Genomic DNA, 27,550 nt, shown 5'->3' with positions numbered 1-27,550 from the left:
GTGGATGTTTCAGAATCTCCACACAAGGCCTCCTGGTCCTCTCTGGCTCTCTCCAGGATCCTCCCCACATATCAGGGTTGGGGGATGAGGGAACGGATATCCGGCACTCCACCATTCTGGTTGACCCTTTTTGTCCTATTCCAGGCAGCTTCTCCTGGAATGGGAGAAAGGGAGGGAATGAGTGAGGGTGGGAGTGGATGGCCCTGTTTTTAGTGCTGGACTAGGTGAGGTGTGACATGGTGAGGTGGCCAGAGGGTGTCTGTCCACAGTGTTGTATCCATGTAGTGCTATTAGTGTGCGGGGCTATTGCATCAGGGACAGAAAATGTGGGGGAGGAAAGGTGCAGAATGCAACAGTGAGTGTGGTCGTGCTTGAGCCTTATTGGACTTAGAGCATGAGCCTTGGTTGAGGGCAGGTGCTGTAGCAGATATACAGTGAGTGTGAGGGAACAGCGAGAATATATGGTGACACTTATCCTGACAGAGCGGAATGGATATTGATGCTTGTCCTTTTATTGCTGGACATGTCTGCAGATCATCTCAGCATCGAGGTGAGCCTCCCCGAATGTTTTATCCAAGTTTATCACTAATTACGACACAGGCTCTGTCCCTCAGATTTCACAGAATCAGTTTGGGTGGGTCTTACAAATAGCAAGGAGAAACAAACTTGTTGTGTTATATATCTGAACCAAAACTGTCGCGCAAATATTTTGCATCATATGCTCTGGAAATTATATATGCAACTATATGCAAAGGGAAGCTATGACATACTGATATTATCGCTGGGCTCTTAACCCAGAGACTCAGGTAATGTTCTGGGGACATGGTTTCAAATTCTGACATAGCAGATTGTGGAATTTGAATTCAATAAGTATCTGGAATCGAGGGTTTATGATTATCAGGAGTCAGGAATCCATTCCTGATTGTTGGAAAAACTCATCTGGTCCACTAATGTCCTTTAGGGAAGGAAACGGCTGTTCTTATCTGGTCTGGCCTGCATGTCACTTCAGATCCAAGGCAACGCTGTTGACGCTTAACTGCCGTCTGGCATGGCCAGTAAATGCTGGTTATCCAGCTAAGCCCTCATCCAGTGAATGAGTAACAAATACTCGTGGGTTCTGCAGTAATATTGGATGGTGTCAAGTTGCATCGAAACTGAGTTAACTAAGTGACTGCTAATGTTGTGAAAAATAAATTCCAATAGTGTATATCAAGTAGGTTGGAAAGTATGTTGTGAACCAAACTAGAGAACAGATTTTTTCGGATTTGGTGTTGTGTGATACTGATTAAAGATGATCAGCCATGATCATATTGAATGGTGGTGCAGGCTCGACGGGCAGAATGGCCTACTCCTGCACCTATTGTCTATTGTCTATTGTGTGGTCAGAAGGACTAATTACTAACCTTGCTCTGAAGCAGCTTTGGAGGTATTGTGACATTAATATGTCGTATTTTGCACGGCGTCTGCATTCAATGTGGAATGTTTGAACATTCTTGTCAAACATCATGGAAGCCCAGAGGTTACAGTGTCAAGTTCACTCCAGTGAATTGGGAAAATACAATATAACATTCAGTAGGAGAACAATGATTGTTAGAGCCATATAGTCTTACTGCACGGAGACAGGCCATTCGGCCCAAACTGCTCCATCGCGAAAAAAATATCCATTCACACTAACCCCATTTCCCCGCCATTTCCCTGTATCCTTCTAATCCTTTCCTAACTCTGTATTTGTCCAAATGCATTTTAAATTTTGTGAATGTACACGCCTCAACTACTTCAGCTGTCAGCTCATCCCATATGCATACCACCCTGTGTGTAAAAGAAACTGCCCCTCAAGTTCCCTTTTACTCTTTCCCCTCTGACCTTAAATTGATGCCCTCTAGTCCGTGATTGCCCAATCCTGGGGAAAAAAAAGATTGAGTGCATTGACTCTATCCATGTCTCCTATGATCTTTTACACTACTATCAGATCCCCCTCAGCCTCATACATTCTAAAGTAAAAACTCCTAGCTTGTTCAACCTCTCACTATAACTCAGACCATTGAGTCTTGGCAACATCCTTGTAAATTTCTTCTGCACTCTTTCCAGTTTAATAACATCCTACCTCGAGCAAAGTGAACAAAACTGAACATGACGCGATAAGTATGGACTCGCCAACATCTTGTATAACTGCAACATAACTCCCTAATTTCGATACTCAGTGCTCTAACTGATGAAGGCCAGTGAGTCAAATGCCTTTTTCAGTGCCTTGTCTACCTAGGACTCCACTTACAGAGAACCGTGCACCTGAATTCCCAAAGTCACTCTGTTCCACTGCACTCCTTAAGGCCCTGCCTTTCACCATGAAACCCCTGCCTTGATTTGACTTTCTAAAAGGCAAGAACTTACACTTATCTGAATTAAATTCCATTTGCCATTTCTCGGACCACTTCCTCACCTGATCAAGGTACTGTAGTTTCTGAGATTTCTGATAAACTTCCTCACTGTCCACAATACCACTTATTTTAGTGTCAACTTGAAACTTACAAATCATGCCTGTACATTCTCATCTAAATCATAGATATGTGTAATATATGAATATACGGTCCCAGCACCGACCCCTGAGGCATTCCACTCATCACAGGCCTCCAGTCCGACAAGCATCCTTTCACGATTACCCTCTTCTTCATAAAATCAAGCTAATTTTGGACCTAATTTGCCAGCTCCCCCTCAATTCCATGTGATCTAACCTTCCAGAGCAGCATACCATGTGGAACCTTATTGAAGGCCTTACTGAAATCCATACAGACTATATATACAACCATGCCCTTGCCAAAGTAACTGGTCACCTCATCAAAGCAGTCTAACAAATTTGTGAGCCATAATCCCACATTCACAAGGCCCTGCCTTTCCAAATGCATGTATATCTTCGCCCTCAGAATCTTTTCAAGTAACTTTCCTGCTACAGATTTTAGGTTTACTGGTCGAAATTTGCCCGGTTTTTATGTGTAGCCCTTCCTGAATAACGGCACAGCATTCACTCCCCCCCCCCCCCGCCCCATTCCTCCAAAACCTCACCCATTGGCTCCCGATGATACAAAAGTACCAACCAGGGCCCCCTCTATTTCTTTCCTGTCCTCCTGCAGTGTTCCTGAATATATATGGTCAGGACCAGGAGATTTCCAGAAATACTACAAAGTCTGAAAAATATGTCTATTGATTTCTGGCAAAACACCCAAGAATGAGAAAGTGAGTTAACAATGATTAGCATAATAAATTAAAGATTATATTAATCACTGGAAGTGACTTCAGAAGAATTCTAGACATTGTGGAATCCTGAGAAATCTCAGAAATTTATGATCCTTAAGGAGTGCAGTGGAACAGAGTGACCTTGGGAATTCAGGTGCAGGGTTCACTGTAAGTGGAGTCCTAGGTAGACAAGGCACTGAAAAAGGCATTTGACTCACTTGCCTTCATCACTTATGAAACGGGTAAGGAAATCAAAAAGGGAACATGCATGCAAACAGACAGGAACACAAAGACTGCATAAATCTATGTTCTATATTTCAAAGGAAAGAGAAAAGCATAGTCAAATGTGGAAATCTGCAATCAGGCGAGACGAGCTTATTATCGATAACAGGGAAATGGCCAAACAAATAACCAGTTAGTTTGCATCTGTCTTCATAAGGAAGATCCAGAAAATCACCCAGAAATTCGAAGTCATCACATAGGACTTGTGGATCGAAAGACATAAAGTCAATTTATATCCGTAACAAGGCTCTACTTGAACATACAGCTGGATTGAGCATTGCTAACCTTGACAATCCAGATGTACTTCATACCAAAATCTTCAGAAATAAACCACTAATAGAAGTATTAGTTGCACTGTCGATGACTGTGTTCTATTACCCAGTGCATTCTGCATAGTCTGGATCCAAGCACTATAGATGAACGGTAGTGATCCAAGCATCTACAAAGGGAAGAAGAGATAGTGTGGAGAACTGCCGACCAATTAACTTGACATTTGTGGGGAAACTGTTGGAATCTATCATATAGGATGTGATATTCATTATTTAGAAATTAACAGCAACATTGGAGAGAATCAGTATGCATTTCTGAAAGGGAAATCATACTTGACAAACTTTGGAATTGTTTGAAGTTGATTCTTGCAGCATAGATAATGGGAAATCAGTACAATTGGCATATTTTAGATTATCAGAAGGCTTTCTATAAGAACTCACACAATGAGTTCATAAATGCAATGAATGTGAAGGGTATTTGGAGGAATATATGCAAGTGGTAAATTAAAGTTTGGATTGCCTTCCTTTAAGGGAGGCAGAATATAGATGTAAAGACATGTTGGAGCAGTTTAACAGCGTGTTGGTGAGTACTGTACCTGGAATATTGAGTACAGTTTTGGTCACCAAATCTGAGAAAGAATATACTGACCACAGAGGAAGTTCAATGGACATTCCCCAGATTAATCCCTCAATTGGCGAGATTGCGTGATGAGGAAACTCTGCCTGTGTTCTCCAGAGTCTCAAAGACTGAGAGATGGGTCACTGTGAAATGTATAAAATTCACAAAACATGTGACAAGTTGGAAGTTAACAGGATGTTTCTCCGGCTGCCTAATACACAATCAAGGGAAATAATGGCAAGATAAAGGACAGAGCACTTAAGACTGCAATAAGGAGGAAATTCTGCACGCGTAGGGGACTAACTAACAGAGGGACGTCGAAACCTGCTGGCAGGGCAAGATTAGGGAGAATTCCCAGATATTCTACAAGTGTGTCCAGCGGAACAGAATAACCAGGGAACAGGTAGGACTCATTAGTGACTTGCCAAATTGGATCCAAATGAAGTTTAGTGGTAGGAGACAGAAGGTGGTGGTTGCCTCCTTGTGTGACTGGAGGCCAGTGTCCAATGGTATATCACAGGGATCAGTGCTGTGTCCCTTATTATTTGTGATTCGGAGGTGCTGGTGTTGGACTGGGTGGACAATGCTAAAAATCGCATGACACCAGATTATACTCCACCAGGTTTATTCGGCGGCACTACCTTTCGAAGTGCTGCTTCTTCATCAAAGTGCACAATCAAATGATGAAGAAGGAGCGCTTCGAAAGCTAGTGCCTCCGAACAAACCTGTTGGACTCTAACCTGATGTTGTGTGATTTTCCACTTTAATATTTGTGGTAATCATAAATGATGTCGCTGTGAATATGGACGAAGGGTGGGGAGTGTGATAAGTAAGTTAGTGTTTGATACGCAGATTGGCCGGTTGGTTGGCAGTGAGGAGGAAGGCCTTAAATTATGGGAAGATACAGATGGTGTGGTCAGCTGGGAAGATCAATGGCAGATGGAATGTAACCCTGATAAATATGAGGTGATACACTTTGGAAGAAGGAACCAGACAGGGAAGGACTCAATGAATGGCAGCACACTAGGAAGGTCAGAGGGTGTTTCTCCACACATCCCTGAATGAGACTGGACAGGTTACTACACAGTTTGGGAAAGCATAGGGGACTGTAAACATAACCTTGATACATTGAGGCACAGATTATAAGAGCTATGCGGAACTTTGGTGATGCCAAGATGGAATACTGTGTATAGTTCTGGGAATCACATTACAGGAAGGATGTGACTGCACTGGAGGGGGTGCAAAGGAGATTCACCAGGATATTCCCTGGGATGGAGCACATCAGCTATGGAGAGAGGCTGGATAAGCTTGGGTTGTTTAGTTTGGAGGAGAGGAGGCTGAGGGGGACGTGATTTTGAAGGATAGGATTACGAGGAGCATGGACAGTGTGGATGGACAGCAGCTGTTCCTTTTAGTCAAAGGGCCTCACTTTTAAAGTGAAGGGTTTGGGGTTTAGTGAGGATTTGAGGATTGCATTTCATCCAGAGTGTGTTGGGGTCTGAAATGCTTTTCTTGAGAGGCGAGTTGTCATGGTAACCTCAAAACCATGAGAAAATACACGGTAGTGCCCTTGAAATGCCTTAAGATTCACGGCTACGGGTTTTGTGTCGCGAACTGGGTCTAATGTAGACCGTGCTGTATTTCTGATAGTACAGAGTGTTTGCTTCAGTGATTGTATGGCTGTGGAAGGCCAATCACTGAGTACCTTAAAATAGGAATTGGTAGGATTCTGAAGAATATCGTAACAAAGTTTTTACGCAAAACTTGTAATATTTCCTGAAAATATGTCAATGGCAAAATTAGGGGAAAAAATGTGCAGCTTTCCTACAGTTTGATACCAGATAATTGAGGACAGGGAAATAGCAGAACTATGGAGCAAATACTTCAGTCATGCATTCACAGAAGAAAGCAGAACAAAAAAGAAAACTTCCTAGCAATATGAGGGAACTTTAGTCTGGTGAGAAAAAGGGAATAGAATTAAATTATCAACTAAACAGTTTAGAGAAAGCATCAGACTGAAATTAATGGGCATAGACAAACTCAACAGAGATTCATCAAATAGGAATCATATTTGAGAAAGTGGCTTTTAGCAAAATTATGAGAAGCTATCAATGCAATACGAATGGAATCTCAGAAAGATTTTTGATAAAGCCCCAAGCCTATTGTGCAAATTCGAATCCTGTGGGACTGGGGCTAATACATGGACATGGTTCTCGAAGGACAGAGCTGGCAGGAAACAGTGAGTAGGAATAAAACAACGTTTTTATTAATGGAAGGCTAGGAGTATACAGCAAGGATCGTGGCTTGGGCGCCAGCTATTGCCAATACACATCATATATTTGGTTGAGTGTCTCAAATGCAATATTCCCAAGTTCGCTGACAGCATAAAACAATGTCAGCTTGTGAGTGGTGAGGAGGATGTAAAAAAGCTCCAAGATGACTGAGACAAGTGAAATGACTGGGCAAATACGTGGCGGATTGAGAGCAATGGGAGAGATGAGATGTTGTGTACTTTGGTGGGAACAATAGAATGGCTGCCAATCATTTGAAAAGGGAGTGGTTGAAAAATATTGCACGAAAAAATAAACTTAAGATGCATTTTTATTTATTTCTGTGCAGCCCTCAGAGTCCATGTCAGGCAGTGAGTTCTGAATCCAGGAGTCAATATTGGGAATGGCATTGGCACGCTTACCAGTGTATGTAGACCCAGCGAGTGGGGAGCTGTAATATTGAAAGGAATCTGGATCTCCCTGTACACCAGTCAGTGAAAGGAATACTTCAGGAGCAGCAAGTAGGGAAGAAGATAAATGCTGTATTCACCTTCATTTCAGGGGGATTTGAGTACAGGAGTAAGAGTATCTTACTGCAGCTGTACAGGGCCTTGGTGAGACACCATCTAGAACATTGTGTGCATTGTGTGCAGTTTTGGTCTCTGTTCCTATTAGAGGACATACCTGACATTGAGAGAGAGCAGTAAAGGATGACCAGAATGATCTCTGGGATGACAGACTTGTTATGGGATCTGAGTTTGCGGGACTGGACTTGTGTTCCATGCGGTTTAGGAAAATGAGTGGAAATCTCAGTAAAATATATAACACTCTGATTGGGTGAGACAGATTGGAAGCAGGGTTGGTAATTCCCATGGCTCGGATGTCTAAAGTAAGGGGCCACAATATCAGGTACAGACAGGCCGCTTTGCATTGAGATGAGAATAAATGCCTGCACTCTGAGACTGGCGAACCAGGGGTACTCTCTCCAAGATCAGGCTGTGGAAGTCATGGCGCTGAATATAAATAAGGATTTCTGGAAATTAAAGGGATAGGGATAGAGCAGGAGTGCGGTGTGAAGATAGAAGATCAGATATCAGTCCAGGTTGTTCTCCAATAACACGGTAACTGTGTTTCCGAGCAACACTGCGCTGTCGAAAATCGTTCAATATTACTAATGGGGTCTATGGAAAAAAAGAGGGTAAGGGGCGAACCCCAAAAAATATCAGTAAAAACCAAAAATTAAGTTTAGTCTAACACACACTAGTTCAGTCTAAATAAATCTTTAAATCACATGTTGTAATGGAACAGTGCCATAACTGTAACACTTTCACACTACAGTCACTCACTGGAGCATTGTACCTTTCACCAGAAAGCACGTGGGGCTGAATAACCACGTGATGCCGATGGGGAATTCCAGGTCTCCTCAAGATTCTCTCCACAGTTTGAAATAAAGTTCTTTCTAAATGTAGTCTAAAATTTCCAGTTTCAGCCTCAGTTTCAAGGCTTCCTGAGCGCATTGCATTCCTGTTTTAGCTGACCACATTGTTTGTACATTTTGCAGAGAGAGGATCCTGAGGCAGGGTTTTGCTGTTCAGCTGGTTCCGACAAAGAATCGCGTCACAGTCACTTTATAGAAAAAACGTTCACGAATCACATTGCAGCCAAATTGTATTTCATCAACACAAGTTATCAGAGAACTGCCTGTATATTGAATGGAGGAGCAAAACTCTTGGGCTGAAGGCACTACAGCAGTTCTCATTTTATATTTCACAATGTTTAAACATATTAAGGGATATGATTATTGTTTGAGGAAAACTGCACTGTGGAGATGTTCGGCCATTAACTAGCACAGGGAAAGCTCAATGTGTTGTATGACCTACTCCTGTCACAATGTTTCTGTGCAGTGTGTTGGAAAGCTCTGTAAATATTGTCACAAGCTCTCAACTGTTAGGAAAGAGGTCTCTGCAGAGTCAACAGGATTGTGTTTCCCATTCCCTTTTCTACTAACGAGGCTGGGGCCTGGTGTTCGGTACGGGTTTATCATTTAAGACCTGAGTGAAGTTTGATATAATTGAGTGTCTTGTATGGCTGATTCAGAGATCATTGAAGAGTTGATCACATGTCTCTGGGTCTGGAGTCACTTTTAGGCCTGAACAGGAAAGCACGGGAGATTCACTTCCTGAAATTCTTCACTACATTGGGGAAGGAAATTGAAGTTTACAACTGATATTGAACACAAGATCACTATTACTGACACCAGATTTTAGATCTTGATATTTTTAAAATTGTTTTTAATTTGCACCAGCTGCCAGAACATTAGACTGGTCTAGGTTAGTAATCCAGTGACATTTCCACAACAGCACCATCTCCACATGGGGACCTATCGGAAACCACACTAAGCAGATTATTAATCTGTTGCTTGGCATCGCTGTCAAATAGAATTCCCACCAATTTAACTGTCGTGATGGGACTGAAGGACTAGTAAAGAGTCAGATTGCAGTAATCCTCCTCTTAGCGGATTGGATGTAGTTGAGTAATTTTCCACATTGCCAGGGAGATGGCAGAGTTGGAGCTGGAATGAAACAGCTTCCCGAGGGGCACGGCTTGTTGTGCAGCACAAGTCTTCAGTCCTATTGCAGAAATGGGGTCAGGGCCCACTGTCTTATCTGCAGTGTCCAGCAGTTTTTTCATGTCACGTGCAGAGAATTGAATTGGTTGAAGACTGCCATCTGTGATTCTGTGGGCATCATGGTGAAGGTGAGGTGGATAATCGACTCAACACTTCTGGCTAAGGATGGTGCGGATACTGCATCTTTTACACTGACGTACAGGGTTGTTTCATTATTTAGGGTGCGGATATTTGTGGAGTCCTCTTTTCCAGTAAGGTGTTTAATGGTCCATCGACTTTTATGCATGGATTTGACAGGCCGACAGAGCTGAGATCTGATTTATTAGTCTTGGGATCATTTCTCCCTCTGTATCAGATGTTAGTCCTGCTGTTTGGAGTGTAACCAGTCAAGTGTGGTCGCATTAATGGGTTGTCATCAGGCTTAGGTGCACGTGATTCCGACCTGACCATGTTCACCAACACTCTTCACTGAACCATGGATCGGCTCGATGGTAATGGTAGACTGATGAAGTATCGTCAGGAAAATGTTACAGATTGTCATTGAAAACAATTCTGCTTCTTCTGTTGCTGTGATCTACAGCATCAGATGATAACCCAGTTTTGGCCGCAATATTTACAATTCAATTCTACTGACTGTTCCCCATTTCAAACCGAGACCCATTCACCCATCAGCCCTGTACTCAGTGACCTACTCTGGTTTCTGATGCGGAAATACTTCCATTTTCATATTCTCATTCTGCTGGAGTCTTTCCTTGGTACCTCGCCTCCAAACTGTTTCATAAACTCAATCCATTTATGGTACAAAACTGAATTTTCTCCTTTCCATAATGCCATATTCTGTATTTGAAGTGAACGTGTTTCCCTCTGTTTTTCTCCCTGACCATGATTCAGAGCTTTGTAGTGTCAGTGATGCCAACCTTATGCAATTTCAGAGTCAACGAACTTCTGCACCATGCGTTATTGTTCAGTTCCCAGTGTACGGCGCTCCATGTTGGACAGGATGTTTGAGCATCTTTGACATACGTCATTGGAAATTGTTCAAAAACAGAAATTGCTGAAGAAATTGCTAAAGATGTTGCAGCATTTTCTGGAGTGAATGCAGAGTTAAACTTTCAGGTCCAGTGAATCTTCTATAAAGCTCCCAATATCTCCAGTGTTTTTCGTACTCTCATTTCCAGTATCCCTCGTTATTTGTTTAATTGAAATTTCTTTCTGTGCCTATTCATTTCTGGTGAAACTCAGCAGGTCTGTCAGCATCTGCAGAGACAGAGAAACAGTGTTAGCGTTTCCAGTGTGACACTTCTTCAAAACTGAATACAATTGCAAAATTGTCTTTTCATCCCTTGCCAGAAGTGGGGGATGGGTAGCAGGGAAAGGAGGGTGTGGTAAAAGATCAACGGTCTTTTAGCAGTGGTGAATGAGAAGATTCTGTAAAAGGGGTTTGAATTAAGGTGTAAATGGGGGAAAGGGGTTCTCTCTACTGATTGCAAGATAAAGAAGACACAACCACACACAGTCACAGGGAGGCCAGGAGGGAGAATGTTGACCAAATGGTATTATATAGATATGGCCACAGATACGTTTTCACTGTAGTGATCATCATCCCCTATAGACAAAGGAATTCAGATGCTTAACTTCTTATTGGCACTAGTAAGCATTTCATGTTGCCTTAGTTTTGAAACATGGAGTAAAACAAATAACAGTATGAAGATTGGGCTGAGTATTGGTTACCTGTGATGTTTAATATCGCTTCAAATTTGCAGTGCTTATCTTTAAATGCTTGTTCTTGAAGTTAGTAGCAGATGGAGTGTAGAAGGTTGTGGGGCTGACATTGTAGAAGCTTATAAAATCATGAGAGGAATGGATAGGGTTAATAGCCAAGATTTTTCCACGGGCTGGGGGAGTTCAAGCATAGAGAGGTGTTAGAGGGAATATTTAAAAGGGACGAAGGGACAACGTTTCTACGCAGAGTGTGGTGTGGGTATGGAATGGGCTGCCAGAGGAAGAGTGGTAGATTGCGTGTACAGCTGCAACATTTAACATCATTTGGACAAATATATGACTGGGAAACACTTAGAGGCATATGGGTCAAAGAAAAGCAGATGGGACTAGTATAGTTTGTAAAACTTGCCCAGCTTGGACATTTAGAAAAGCTGCACGTAGAGCCAGTGTGAGTCTGTAAAAGGGAAATTATATTTTACCCGTAAAATCATGCAAAGTACTTCTGGAGATGCCTGAAAATGTAACAAGCAGATTTGATAAAGGGGATCTGGTAGACTCCAAACTTTCCAGAGATTTTCCTCAAGGTAATTCAAAATGAAAGTTCTTACACAAAACAGAAGCTCTAGGATGTCGGATACTGTATTAACATGGGATGATAATTGGTTAACACAGAAATCGGAGAGTCAGGATTAATGGATCTTTATGGTAAAGGTTTATCTGCTGGAGTACCACAAATATCAGTCTGATGGCATCAGTTATTTACAATCTATACTGATAGCCTTAAGGAGGGAGCTGAGTGCAATATACATCCGAGTTTGAGGATAACACTGAGAATCAAAAGGTAGGCTGTTATTTAATGGAGAGGACTTCCAGAAAAGGAACAGTACAAATGGATTGGAGTGTTCCTGTGTATGAAACATAAAGTCAGCATGCTGATGCAGCCAATAACTATGTTGGTACATTTGGAATTTTCCTGCGATGAAAGGGTTTAGTTGTAGAGAATCTCTAAAAAGGTGGCACGATCATTCATTTGGTTTAAATGAAAGATGAGTGATACTGCAGAAACACACAAGACACGGCAGGGGCTTGAGAAATTAGATGTTGAGAAGTTGTTTTTCATTCTTGGGCAAAGTTTCGAACTCGAGGATATAGATTTCGAATAAGGAACATCCATTTCAATCTGAGATGCAAACCGATGTCTTCTCTTTGAAGGTAGTGAATGTCTGGAATTCGCTAACTCGGAGAGGTGTGGAGGGATACAAGGAGTCAGCAAGAAAGTGGAGTTGATCCCTGGAGTAGATCAGCCATATTCTTATTAAATGACTGGGTTAGCTTGAGGGGCCGATTGACCTACTCCTGTTCCTAGTTATTCATTTCACATGCTATGCTTTTGGAAAGTAACGGGTTATTTTCCTGGAAATCGTGTAGTAAAATGTTGCATTCAGGGAGCACAGAGGATTTGTTGTTTTAACACTGCGTGGGGGGTATGGGGTTGTATTCCCAGTATATCTGCGGCTGCAATATGTTCCTCATCTGGAGCAGAATTTACAGAGAGGGGAAGCCTGGAAGCAGGGATTGTAGGGGAGGCGGGGGGGTGGGGGGGAATGGCGGGAGCACTTTCTGGCCCAGCCTGCATTTTCCAAGTATATTTCAGCAACTGCACCTTACCATCGGGGTGGCCTCGATCTGCCCCTGTGTAGCAGGTCCGAAGGTCTGAATGGAACATCGGAACACAGGGCTGAGGAACACGAGGGGGCCATTCGGCCCTTTGACACCACTTCACCAGTAAATAAGGTCGTGGCTTGTCTTATTGTGGTCCCAGTTGCACTTTGCTCTCCGTGCACCATTATCTCTGATTCACCTGTCTATAGGCAAAGCCCGCCTCGGTATAATATAAATATCTGGCCACCCCAAATTCTGGGAAAGAGAATTCCCACTTGAATGAATTCCCACTTTGTGATTTTTTTCTCACTCCAGTTGTGACTGAGGATGGAGGGTGTCACTCTTTCCTTTTCTAGTCCCACTCTTCCACTGCTCACAACAAATTTTAAATGCAACCAGGTTGGTAATATGGCCGACGATAAAGGTCTCAGACTGGGTGAGGTTCAGTGACAGGAACAAGTCAGGCAGATTTCTTAAGTCAGCCACAAGTAACTAATAGAACTAACGGATGCACATAGTGGATCTTTGGTTAGCACTGCTACCTCCCATCGCCAAGGAGCTGTGTTCAATTCCAACCTCTGGCAACCCTTTATTTGAATTTTGAACATTATCCCCATGTCTGTGTGGGTTTCCTACCAGTGTTTCAGTTTCCTCCCTCAGTCCAAAGATATGCAGCTTAGAGTGGATTAGCCATGCTAAATTGTCCACACTGCCCAGCGGTGTGTAGGTTAGATAGGTTAGTGATGGGAAATGCAGGGTTACATGGATGGAGTAGGGGGGCAGGTCTGGGGGGGGATACAGTTCCGAGGGTCAATGTGGGCATGATGGATGGAATATCCTGCTTCCACACAGGAGAGATTCTATAAAAATGACAAGAAGTTTGGACTATACAAACACACCAGTGGGTATCTATCTGATCCACTCTCCTCTAGGATTTGTATGTTTCAATAACATCACCTCTCATTCCAAGAGTAACCTGTTAAAGCCTTCATAATATAAGACCCTCATTCCTGGAATACATGAAATGAAATATCTCCGAACTGCTTCCAAATTAATTATATCCTTTCTCAAGTAAGGAGACAAAAATGATCTCACACACAGTTGAGGTTAACTTTTGTTTTATCAGTGGTGAGAGTATTTGGAACTCTCTTCCCCGCAGAGCTTTGGAGGAAGAGATATTGAATATTTTTGAGGCACAGACAGAGGTTCATAAGTAACAACAGAGTCAAGGATTATCGAGGAATGGGCAGCAATTTGCAGTGTAGGGGAAAATGTAGAGAGTGATACAAAATCACTCTGCTCCAGAACATCCAGGAATATAATGCAAACCAAAATGATGATATCGATAAAATGTAAAGGGGGAATCCAAGATGGCGGCGATCCGAAAGGATTGCTTTGTTGGGCTCTGCATCACACCAAGGGCAAAGTGGTTCCCTAACCCACTCCATCCCAGCAACTTACTTCAAATTCAACCCTAAAAGAGTGATAGAATCTGTACTGATCCCGGTTTGTCAAGTGGTAATGACAAAACATGGGAAAGGATCGAGTAAGTCCCAACACACGGTGCACCCGTCAGAAGCATCGAGCATACCTGAGGCTGTAGCTGCAACCCACTCTGCTCATTCCATGGACCCAGTTACTCACCAGGTCACTGAGTTCACCAAGTTTTGTGAAATGATTGAAGGCATGATGAAAGAAAAGTTCAGCCGTGGCTAGAACCACTACCACTCTCAGACGCGCTCCAAAATCATGAGCAGTAACTTGATGGCCTTGGAAACAAAATGGACGATGTCGAGCGCCGAACTGCATGACAGAGTCTGCGATAAATTCCTCACAAGAGAGGATCGTTTCCGTTGAAAAAGAGGGCCGTATCTTAATTGAACATGGTGACGACCTTGAGAACAGGGGCAGGATGAAGAATGTTCACATCGTCGGTCTGCTGGCCCAGACAGCACGTGGTCAGCCAGTGAGTATTTTTTGAGAACTAGCTGCAGTGATTCCTTCACTTCGAAACTGAAGAGCAACGGGTGAAGACTAAGACAGTTCATTGGGTTACGGTGCACAGGCCAGGCTCAGACCAGCGCTCTCGCCTTGTCCGCGTGCGGTTACATAGTTATGGGGATAAACAAAGACTAATGGAAGCTTACAGAACTCAGGGGAAATATCCAATGGCTTTAAATCACGGGCTCCATGATTATGTCCTTTCGGAACGTTTCTGCAGCGGTGATTCAGAAAAAAATACTTTGATGATATAGAACATAGAACATTACAGTGCAGTACAGGCCCTTCAGCCCTCGAAGTTGCGCCGACCTGTCATACCAATCAGAAACCCACCTAACCTACACTATTCCATGTACATCCATATGCTTGTCCAAAGACGACTTAAATGTACTTAAAGTTGGCGAATCTACTACCGTTGCAGGCAAAGCATTACATACCTTTACTACTCTCTGAGTAAAGAAACAACCTCTGATATCTGTCCCATATCTATCACCCCTCAATTTAAAGCTATTCCCCCTCATCTTCGCCGTCACCATTCTTGGGTAAAGGCTCACCCTATCTGACCCTCTGATTATCTTATATGTCTCTATTAGGTCACCTCCCAACCTTCTGCTCTCTAATGAAAACAGCCTCAATTCCCTCAGCCTTTCCTCGTAAAACCTTCCCTACATACCAGGCAACATCCTAGTAAATCTCCTCGGCACCCTTTCCAAAGCTTCCACGTCCTTCTTATAATGCGGTGACCAGAACTGTACACAATACTCCAAGTGCAGCCACGCTTGAGGTTTGTACAGCTATAGCATAGCTTCATGGTTCCTGAACTTGATCCCTCTATTAATAAAAGCTAAAACACTGTATGCCTTCTTAACAACCCTGTCAACCTGAGTGGCAACTTTCAAGCATCTGTGTGCCTGGACACTGAGATCTCTCTGCACATCTACACTACCAAGAATCTTACCATTAGCCCAGTACTTTGCATTACGGTTACTCTGACCAAAGTGAATCACCTCACACTTGTCCGCATTAAACTCCATTTGCCACCTCTCAGCCCAGCTCTGCAGCTTACCTATGTCTCTCTGTAACTTATAACATCCTTCCTCACTATCCACAACTCCACCGACTTTCGTGTCATCTGCAAATTTACTAACCCACCCTTCTACACACATCCAGGACGTTTATGAAAATGACGAACAGCAGTGGACCCAACACCGACCCACTTCTAACTTGACTCCAGGATGAACATTTCTCATCAACCACGACCCGCTGTCTTCATTCAGCAAGCCAATTACTGATCCGAACTGCTATATCTCCCATAATCCCATTACCTCGCATTTTGTACAATAGCCTACTATGGGGATCCTTAATGAACGCTTCGCTGAAATCCGTACATACCACATTAACCGGATTACTCTCATCTACCTTGTTTGGTCACCTTCTCAAAGAACTCAATAAGGTTCGTGAGGCACGACCTACTCTTCACAAAACCGTGCTGACTATCCCTAATCAAATTGTTCTTTCCTAGATAATTATAAATCCTATATCTTATAATCTTTTCCAACACTTTACCAACAACTAAAGTAAGGCTCACTGGTCTATAATTACCAGGGTTGTCTCTACTCCCCTTCTTGAACAGAGGAACCACATTTGCTTTCCTCCAGTCTTTTGGCACTAGTCCAGTAGACAATGACGATTTGAAGATCAATGCTAAAGGCTCAGGAATCTCCTCCCTGGCTTCCCAGAGGATGCTAGGATAAATCCCATCCGGCCCAGGGGACTTACGGACTTTCACACTCTGCAGGATTTCTAATACCTCCTCCTTGTGAACCTCAATCCCAACTAGTCGAATAGCCTGTATCTCAGTAATCTCCTTGACAACATTGTCATTTTCTAGACTGAATATTGTTGAAAAATATTCATTTAGTGCTTCCCTATCCCCTCTGACTCCACACACAACTTCCCTCTACTATCCTTGATTAGCCCTAATCTTACTCTGGTCATTCTTTTATTCATTAAATACCTATCGAAAGCCTTAGGGTGTATCCTGATTCTATCCGCCAACAACTTCTCATGTTTTCTCCTGGCTCTTCTAAGCTCTCCCTTTAGGTCTTTCCTGGCTACCTTGTAACCCTCAAGCGCCCTAACTGAGCCTTCACATCTCATCCGAACATAAGCCTTCTTCTTCCTCTTGACCAGAGATTCAATTTCCTTCATAAACTATGGCTCCCGCGCTCTACAGCTTCCTCCCTGCCTGACAGTTACATACCTATCTTGGATACACGGTAGCTTTTCCTTGATCAAGCTCCACATTTCTTATGTGCCTATCCCCTTCAGTTTCCTTCTCCCTTCTATGCTTCCTAAATCGTGCCTAATCGCATCGTAATTGCCTTTCCCCCAGCTGTAATCTTACCCAGTGGTATACACCTATCCCTTGATATCACTAAAGTAAACATAACAGAATTGCGATCGCTATCACCAAAGTGCTCACCTGCTTCCAATTCTAACACCCATCAAGAGAAGAGTAAGGGAACTCGGGAATCAGTATTCCCTCTGGTACCCAACGATTCTCCGTGTTGCGTTTAATGGATCCATGAATTCGTCTGACTCTGCAGAGAAAGCGAAAACTTTGTGGAAATTTTAAATTCCCCTATTGATTTTTTTTTAGTTTTTTGGAGTTTTTTTATATGTTTAGTTTTGGAAAGTTTTGAGAGCTTGTCAGTTGTAATAGTTTTAGACTGTGTAGTTTTTAAGCTCTATGAGACTTTGTTTATTAATGATCAGTAATTCGAGTTCTCCCTCTCTCGAGTTCAAATGTTGCTACAGTGTGTTCTGGAAAATGATATGCTGAAATGATGCACCTGGAACATTAAGGGGAGCCATTGCCCAGTCAAGAGGAAAACTTACTTTTTAGTCTTAAAAAAGAGAGGGTGGGTTTTGTCCTATTGCAAAAGATGCACCTCGATGACAAGGAACATTTGACGTTATAGCAGGGCGGGTTTGAACGGGTTTTTATTTTCGTCTTTAACTACTAGGAGTAGGGGAGAAGCCGTACTAGATAAGAAGAATCTTCCATTAAAATTACGAGATTGTATTTGATACTTATGGAAGGATCATAATCCCCCAAGCCTTAAAGTTTGGGAAATAATCCAATATTTTGAATAGTAATTGCGACCCCCCAGCCCCACCCCGGCGCACCTTCTTAAAATCCTGGGAAATGCATTTTCCAAATTCAGTTATCTTGCATCATGGCATCTTATCGTAGAAGGAGATTTCAATTGTCTTATGGAACCCACGGTGGACAGAATGTCCGAAGACCCCTCAATACCCTCGTTATAATGTAACCAATTGGTGGATTTGTGTGCAGAGCTAGAGCTGGTGAATGTCTGGAGGCACATCTACCTCACAAATAGGGCTTTTAATATCTTCTTTAACCCGCAGAAATGCCACACCAGGTTTGATTTCTTCCCGATCCCTGCAACAATCTTAGAGTCGGTGGCATCCTACGCAATTACCATTTCTGACCATACTTATTACCATTTCTGACCATACTTATTGAGAAAGATTTAGGGAAATATAACAGATTCGAGACACTGGCGAATGTATCCCTTTATTGTTAATTCTAGTTCGTTCATTGAGTATTTCTGTAATGAATTCAGATCTTTCTTAGCCATTAATTCAGATTCAACCAGTAACCCATCCATTCTATGGGAAATTGCGAAGGCTTATGCCAAGGGAATAATTATCCCTTATGATGCAGTAGAAGGGGGAGCAGGAACGCTGGTTTGAGGAACAGCTGAAGGCAGCCGAGAGGGCATATGGTGATTGTCCCTCAGTGGCTAAGCTGCAGAGGATCACAATGCTTCGGTCTACAGTGAATTCCACGCTCACACAGACAGCCAAGAAGGAACTTACTTTTGTAAAACAAAGGCTGTTTGAACATGGTGATAAGCCAGGCAGGTATTTATTCTATCTTGCCAGGAAAATGATCGCCCCTCTTAAGCCATTACCTCAATTAGGGAAGGTACTGGGCTCCTTACCTTCAATTTCAAAAAGATTAATGCCTCCTGTCCGAGATTTTTCTACGAATTATTTCAGACTGAGCATTATGTGGATAGATGTATTAAGATGGACTCATTTTTCATTTCACGGGAGTAACCCCTGAATAAGTGTTGTGCCTTAACACACCATTGTCAGCGCAGGAGGGTGTGAAGCAGCTTCAGAATGTAAAGGTGCACGTACCAGACAGATTTCCTCGTGACTTTTCTAAATAATTTATAAACCTATTGTCAGGGCTGATGTTTAACATGTTCTGTCACTCATACAGTCAGTAACCCCTCCCTTCATCCTTAAGAGAGGCTCATATCTCTCTGATGCTGCAGAAAGGAAGACCCTGGAGGATTGTGCTTCTTACACGCCAATCTCACTTTTAAATGTTGGTTTCAAAATCTTGTCTGAGACCCGTGCATTTAGGCTGGAAACTTTGCTGCCTTCCGTTGCCAAAGAGGACCATACAGGCTTTATAAAGGGCCGCAGATCTTCCTACAATGTGAAGAGTTTACTCAATATGATCCAAGAGTGTCAACAACAATCTGACCAGGGATTATTGATCTCTTTAGATGAGAGACGGCATTTGATTGGGTTGAGTGGCCGGATCTCTTCTGTACATTAGAAAGGTGTGGTATACGCAAAGTTTTTATCAAGTGGGTGAGGGTCATTTACCGCGATCCTCTGGCTGCGGTTCTCACCAATGGTGTGGCCAATCAGTAATATTAATATATCTCTAGGCAGCCGACAATGTTGATACCTTTCACCATTGTTGTTTAAGTTGGAGGCCATCCATACGGATGACAACATATCTGACGCAGTAGTGGGATAGAAGTCTCGTAAGATTACATTGTATGCAGATTAGGGTTTTATGATTTTTGTCAAATCCCGCAATTTCGGTAGTTCATGTGATGCAATGCATTAATTCGCTTGTTGCCTTTCTGAGTGATAAGATTATTTACGAAGTTGGAGGCCATGCCTATGGGAGGTCTTAGGGAAATACCTGATACTGAGGGCAAATCCTGGTTTCCTTTTAAATGGTCACTGGGGTGGTTCCCTGTTTTAGTATATTCACTACATCTGTCTTTGATCATTTATTTAACGTGAACTGCGTCCATTTGTTTGACAAAATTAAACAAGACCTTCAAAGACGGGAGGCATTTCAAATATCCTGGCGAGATCGGATAGCTGTTATTAAAATGAATGTACTTCCTTATTTCCTAGACACCATGCGAATGCTTCCTTTGATGTTTCCCAGACAGATATTTCGGAAACATAATGGCTGGTTTAGCTCTTTTATTTGGCACCATAATCGATTCCTTATTGTGCTAACAACATTGCAACTGCCCCACAGATTGTGGGGGGTAGATCTCCCAGATTAAAAGCAATCAATTAAGCTCTTTTATCATCCTATGTTCGTGCCTGGGCCGCTGAGGACTCGGCGTCAATACGGCTAGACATTGAGCCCTCTCAGACAAAGTGAACCCTTATTAGTCTGTTGTTATTAGATAAAATGACAACATTTATGGAGTATTGTCAAACACTAATGATTATCAAAACTGTTAAAACTTGAAGAACTTGCCCTAAGATCGAGGGCAATACAGCCAAAACCATGTTTCTTACCCCTTTAATTGCTATACCACGTTGTCATCCGGGGATAATGGATTCCAGGTTTAAACTATAGGCATCTGGGGTGGGGGTGGGGGGGGGGGGTACCTTGCTTGGGTGGTTTAGAATTAGTAGAATCCCTAAAGTGTGGATACAAGCCCTTGGGCCCAGCATTTCCACTTCGACTCTCTGAAGAGTAACCCACCCAGACACATTCCCTACCATTCTATATTTATCCTGACTAATGTCTGAACTTCCAGATCCTGGAACATTTTGAGTGATTTAGAATTGGCCAATTCATCTAACCTGCACATCTTTGTGACCGTCGGAGGAAACCTACGCTGTCACAGTTGAGAACATACTAACTCCACACAGCCACTCACCCAAGACTGGAACCAAACCCGTGACCCTGGTGCGCTGAGTCAGCAGTGTAAACCACTGAGCCACCACATGTTACTTGAGGGAGAAACAATGATATCATTTGATCAAATAACTCGTAAGTATGGACTATCTAGTAGAGACCACTTCTGTTTTTGTTCCAGATTAGAGATTTGATTAAAAAAGACAATTTTCACAGACACTTATAGATCCGATACAGAGAAGCAGGTGATTATTGTAAAGAATACACTCTCGGTCAGTTCCCTGTATCATTTGTTGGTCAGTGTCCCCTCAAAGAAGACTGTGCAGCTTTGTGATGTCTGTGCGAGAGAGTTGGGGGGTTTAGATCTCTTTGGAGACATGTGAGGATATTTGTGAAAATGCTCGAAGGATTTTGATCTGTAATAGGACCCATTCCATGTAGTTGCAAATTCTTCATAAGTTCTATCTGACACGAGATGTTCTCTCAAAATTCAGTTTGGGATTATCTTCAGCATGTCCTAAATGCAGAATGACGACAGGCACTCTGACTCATTGCATGTGGTCCTGCTGCAGGCTTTGTATATATTGGAACACTGTGTTAGGTGTGGTAGAGTGGGTCTTGGGGACCGAATTGGAGATGGACACGGTTTCTCTTTTCCTGCGCCTGCGCAGAGTATCTTACGCAGATGCATATGGGAAAAAATATATCCTTACTTTCTGTGCTAGGAAATATTATTCTGTGGTATTGGATGTCTGAAACTCCCAGGATGTGTTGGGTAAGCTGATCATGGAGAATGTCATTTCGGACTTTCTCACCAGCATGGTGCACCAAAAAACAGAGATCAATATAAGTCATAGAATCATAGAGATGTACAGCATGGAAACAGACCCTTCGGCCCAACCCATCCATGCCTGAACTCATATCTTAATACAATCTAGTCCCACCTGCCAGCACCTAGCCCATAACCCTCCAAACCCTTCCTATTCAATATACTCATCCAAATGCCTCTTAAATGTTGCACTTGTTCCAGCCTCCCCCACTTCACCTGGCAGCTCATTACATATACGTACCACCTTCTGTGTGAAATAGTTGCTGTGTAGGCCTCTTTTATATTTTACCCCTCTCACCTTAAAATTATGCCCTCCATTCTGGACTCCCTGACCCCAGGGAAAAGACTTTCCCTATCTACCCTATCCATGTCCCTTATACTTTTGAAAAGCTCTATAATGTCATACCTCAGCATCCGAAGCTCCAGTGAAAACAGCCCCAGCCCATTCAGCCTCTCTCGAAAGGTCAAATCCTCCAATCCTTAAAAATCTTTTCTGAACCCTTTCAGGTTTCTCAACATTTTTCAGATAGGAAGGAGAGCAGAATTGCACGCAAGATTCCAACAGTGGCCTAACCAATATCCTGTACAGCTGCAACATGACCTCCCAACTCCTGTACTCAATACTCTGACCAATAAAGGGAAGCATACCAAACGCCTTCTTCACTATCCTATCTACTTGCGACTCCACTTTCAAGGAGCTATGAATCTGCATTCCAAGTTCTCTTTGTTCAGCATAACTCCCTGGGACCTTACCATTAAGTGTACTTGTCCTGCTATGATTTGCTTTCCCAAAATGCAGCACCTCGCATTTATCTGAATTAAACTCCAGCTGACACTTTTCAGCCCATTGGCCCATCTTGTCAAGATCCTGTTGTAATCTGAGGTGACCTCTTCGCTGTTCACTGTACCTCCAATTTTGTTGTCATCTGCAAATGTGCTGGACTGTACCTCTTATGCTCACATCCAAGTCATTTATGTCAATGACAAAAAGTAGTGAATCCAGCACCGATCCTTGTGGCATTCCACTGGTCAGAGGCCTCCAGTCTAAAAAACAACCGCCCACCACCACCCTCTGTATTCTACCTTTGAGCCAGTTCTATATCCAAATGGCTAGTTCTCCCTGTATTCCATGAGATCTAACCTTGCTAATCAGTCTCCCATGGGGAACCTTGTTGAACGCCTTACTGAAGTCCATATGGATCACATCTATCCCTCTGCCCTCATCAATCCTCTTTGATACTTCCTCAAAAAACTTAATCAAGTTTGTGAGACATGATTGCCCAAGCACAAAGCCATGTTGACTATCCCTAATCAGTCCTTGCCTTTCCAAATACATGCACATCCTATCCCTCAGGATTCCCTCCAACAACTTGACCACCACCAACGTCAGGGTCATTGGTCTATAGTTCCCTTGCTTGTCCTTACCACCCTTCTTAAGCAGGGGCACCACGTTAGCCACCTCCAGTCTTCCAGCACCTCACCAGTGACTATCCATATTACAACTATCTCAGCAAGAAGCCCAGCAAACACTTCTCTAGCTTCCCACAGAGTTCTAGGGTACAGCTAATCAGGTCCTGGGTATTTGTCCAGGTTTACCCGATTTAAGACACCCAGCACTTCCTCTTCTGTAATATGGAGATTTTGCAAGGTGTCACCATCTATTTCCCTACATGTTATTTCTTCCATATACTTTTTCACAGTAAATACTGATGCAAAATACTCGTTTAGTATCTCCCCCACACTTCTTTTTTTAGGAAAAATATTCTGTTGCGTTGGATGTCTGAAGCACCACACCCCCCAACCCCGCACCCCCCAACCCACCCACCCACCCCGCCCGCCCCCGGGTCTGTTGGCTCATCGTAAGCTCATCATGGAGAATATCCCTTTGGACGTTTTCACCTGTATGGTGCACCAGAAAGCAGAGATTTATATAAGATATAGCAACCTTTTTTGGATTACCACGATTAGGCTTATCTGCCATTCTAAAAGGGCTTTTATATAGCAATGGCGATATTCTCGAATGAATCTAATATGAAGAATTGTGAACATATGAATGTGTATCAGTTAATGCTCTTGAAGAACAAGAGCTATCGTTTTGTTATTCTGAGCCTTTTTTATTATTTATTGTTTATTTTTGTTTTTCTTCTTTCCGTTTATAGACTTGAACTTGTTTTGTATGTACATGCACATGGGTTAAATATTGTTCAGTGATTTGAGTTGTTTTGTTATTGGTTTAATATAATAATAAAAATCCATTTTTCAGTTTAAAAAAATTGTTTAAAAAAATAAAATGCTAACATTGATAGATTAGAGTCCCAAATAACTCTCATTAGAGACACCACTCACGATGGTTTACGTTGAAGGTCACCACACCTCGGGTAATGGGGTGAGGTTGAGAGAGCATCCCCTTCATGGTAACCTCTGCCAGTGTGGGGAATTGAACCTGCGCTGGTGGCCTCCCTCTGCATCACAAACCAACCATCCAGCCAACTGAGTGGGAGACTGTGTAACTGTTACACACAGAATCCGTCACAGACAAAGGGCAAGAGAAACATTCATGACAAGGTAAAAGGTATATTTGAGATAATCGCCATAATAACGGCTGAGGATAAAAACGTTCTCTGCTTGAAATTGTATTTTACATTGAGACAAGTGTTTGGATCTTTCTTTGGCTGAATACAATAAGGTGAGAAAAGTGAAATAACCAGAATGACTAATTGTGATTGGATGTCAATAACCATAAAATAAGTGCATGTTTTTGATTGGTCTGTGGAAAGTATGCTGACTATTGTATGAATGTATAAAGCAGATGAAATATATTGTTAGGAGAGTCTGTCCCCATGGGAAGTGCCTTCGGAACACAAGCTAGAAGAAACACGGGGTAAAAAGTTTCTGAGAATCGTCTGCTCGGTAACAGGAAGCTGGGGGTTGAATGACTGAAAGTTCCTGTAACATGGAGCTGAGAAAAGCATCAGACCACCCCAAACGTATTGAATGTTGGAGCATGTTTGAAGTACTGAATGGCCTCATGATGGATTTTAATTGTGTGTGATTTGAAAAACGTACATCTCTACTCCATCCTCTTACATGTCACACACTGGGGCACTGCCGCTTTACTGAAACTGGGAATAAGTTGGAAAATGATCTGGAAAATCCCATAATTGGCGTTCTCCAGAATATTCTATAACTGTGTCGGGGGGTGGGGGGGTGGGGGGCATTAGAAATGCAAGAGAGAAAGAGAGGAAAGGTGCTGTATGCAGTCGTGAGAGTGGTAGAGCATGAGCCTTGTTTGTGAACCGGTGCTATATCAGACATACAGTGAGTGTGAGGGAGCAGAGAGAATATGGTGACCTTTATCCTAACAGAGTGGGGAAGGTTATTGAAGCTTGTCCTGTTTTGCTGGACATTTCTTCAGACTGCAGATACTACACTGAGATGGGTGGTGAGCTCAGACCATGCTTGGTGTGTCTGGTGGAGTGATCCCTCTGGGAAGAGAATGGTTCCCCTCTGTACTAGCCCATCCATCAGGACCTCTGTGCTCCAGTCGACAAACCGTGATGTAATCTCCCCTTATATGCCATGCTCGAGGTAAACTGTTCAGGGCAGCTCCAAACTGAGAAAGCTCAACCGTGTGCCCCTTGGCCTTTTAAAGGTGGCCCCAGTATCAGGGGTCATGGAATATCCAGGGGCATCTGGGCAATTATGTGTACCTCCAGTCATGATGGGTGGGAGAATCAGGCTAGCATTGTATGAGAGGGACACCATGGAGTGGGGTGGGTAGTTAATGAGATGAGTTTGGTTAGATAGCACCAGGAAACTAGCTCGGCCTTGTACAGACAACCCCTCTGTCACACTTAAAGAAAATGTCACTGAGACAGATTTTTGTTAGATTCAGCCCAGTGAGGCGAAGACTCTGCTGTCCTCACTCCCGGTTACAAAGCTGCAGAACAAATGCTCATCCAAAACTCTCCATCACCTGAACTCACAACAATATCCCATTCACTCATAATTCTTCATAATACTGACCCATGTTGCATGATACTATCGAAATGTCTTCATTTCAGCATTCTGAAACCTGTGAACATATCCTTCCATGACATTTTATTTCAGTCTCCCCCACTCTGCCTCCACTCATTTACAGTCATACTGCACGAGACTGCCAGTATGACTGGCCATTTGGCCTAGCTGGTCCATACCAACCAAAATGTCCATCCACACTCACCCCATTTCCCTGCCCTTGCTCTGTATCCCTCTAATCCTTTCCTATCTGTGTATGTGTCCTAATGCCTTTTCAATGTTGTTATTGTACCCACCTCAATCACTTCCACTGGCAGCTCAGTCTATATGCATACCACACTTTGTGTAAAAAGGTTGCCCCTCAGGTTCCTTTTTATATACTTTTTTTCCTTTCCAAACATTAATGGATGTCCTCTAGTCATTGATTCCCCAACCTTAGGGAAAAATATTGAAGTATTCACCCCATGCACACCTCTCATGATTTTATAAGAGCTACACTTCAATAAGAACCCTCTCAGTTTCCTAAGCTGTAAAGAAATAAGTTCGAACCTTTCCAACCTCTGCCTATAACTTAGAGCCTTTAGCCCAGGAAACATCGTTGTAAATTTGTTCTACACTCTTTCTCGTTCAATACTATGCTTTCTAAAGCAAGATGAACAAAACTAAACACAATACTCCAACTGCAGCTTTACCAACATCCTGTGCAACTGCAACATAACGTCCCAATGTCTATACTCAATGTGCTGATGAAGACCAGTGTGCCAACAGCCTTCTTCACTGTCCTGTGTATCTGTGTCTCAAATTTCAGGTAACCGTGCACTTGATCTCCAACGTCCTTTTGTTACACTACACACCTTAAGGCCCTCTCACTCATCATTTAACTCCTACCTGGATTTAACTTTCCAAAATGCAAGACATCATACTTATCTGTATTAAACTTAAATTGCTATTTCTGAGCCCACTTCCTCAGCTGACCAAGGTACTGCTGAAATTTCTGATAATGTTTCTCACTGTAAATGATGCCTCCTAATTTAGAGTCATGTGCAAACTTACTAACCTTGCGTTGTGCATTCTGGTCTAAATCATTGGTATAAGATAACGAACAGCAATGGGCCCAGGACCGACCACTGAGGCACTCCACTAGTCACAGGCCTCCAGTCCGACAGGCTAAACTCAACCATAGCCATTTGCTTCATAACGTCAAGACAATTGTGTCACCAATTTGCCAGTTTACACTGGAGTCCACGTAATCTAACCTTCCAAATCGACCTACCATGTGGAACCTTATCAAAGGCCTTACTTAAATACATATAGACTATGTCCACCACCCTGCTTTGTCAACCTTTCTGGTCACTTTCTCAAAAACTCTAACAAAAATTCTAAGGCACGATCTGTTACGCACAAAGCTATGCTGACTGCTCCAAGTCAAACTCTGTTTTTCCAAATACATGCATCTCTTATATCTCAGAACCTTTCCAAACCGTTTAGCGAAAACAGATGTGAAGCTTACTGGTCTATCTTTCCCAGGCTTTTCTTTAAAACCCTTCTTGAATAAGGGCACATTTGTTACCGCACAGTCTTCCGGGTCCTTGTCCCCTGAACTGTCTTCTCTCGCCACCTGCCGTGCTCTTGGAAATATCTGGTCAGGACCAAGAGATTTATCTGACTTTATGCATTCTAATATGTCCATCAGCACCTCTACTGTGATATGGACTGTACCAAGATATCACAACTAACCTCCCAAAGGTCACAGGTCTTCATGTCTTTCTTCATGATAAACACAGACGGGGAATTGAGGAACTCACCCATCTCTTGAGGTTTTACACATGCATACCCATTTTGGATTTGAAGACGTACTATTCTCTCTCTGGTTGTTCTTTTTCTTTACTATTCTGAATTTGCATTCACACTAATCTGCTCAGCCAAAACTATCACATACTCCCTTTTCGTCCTGCTGATTTCCTTCTTCAGTAAACTCCTGTATCCCCTGTGTACCTCCAGAGATTCCCTTG

The sequence above is a fragment of the Chiloscyllium punctatum genome, chromosome 28, assembly GCF_047496795.1.
Source record: "Chiloscyllium punctatum isolate Juve2018m chromosome 28, sChiPun1.3, whole genome shotgun sequence".
Classification (NCBI taxonomy): Eukaryota; Metazoa; Chordata; class Chondrichthyes; order Orectolobiformes; family Hemiscylliidae; genus Chiloscyllium; species Chiloscyllium punctatum.
This window is presented reverse-complemented; position numbering follows the sequence as displayed.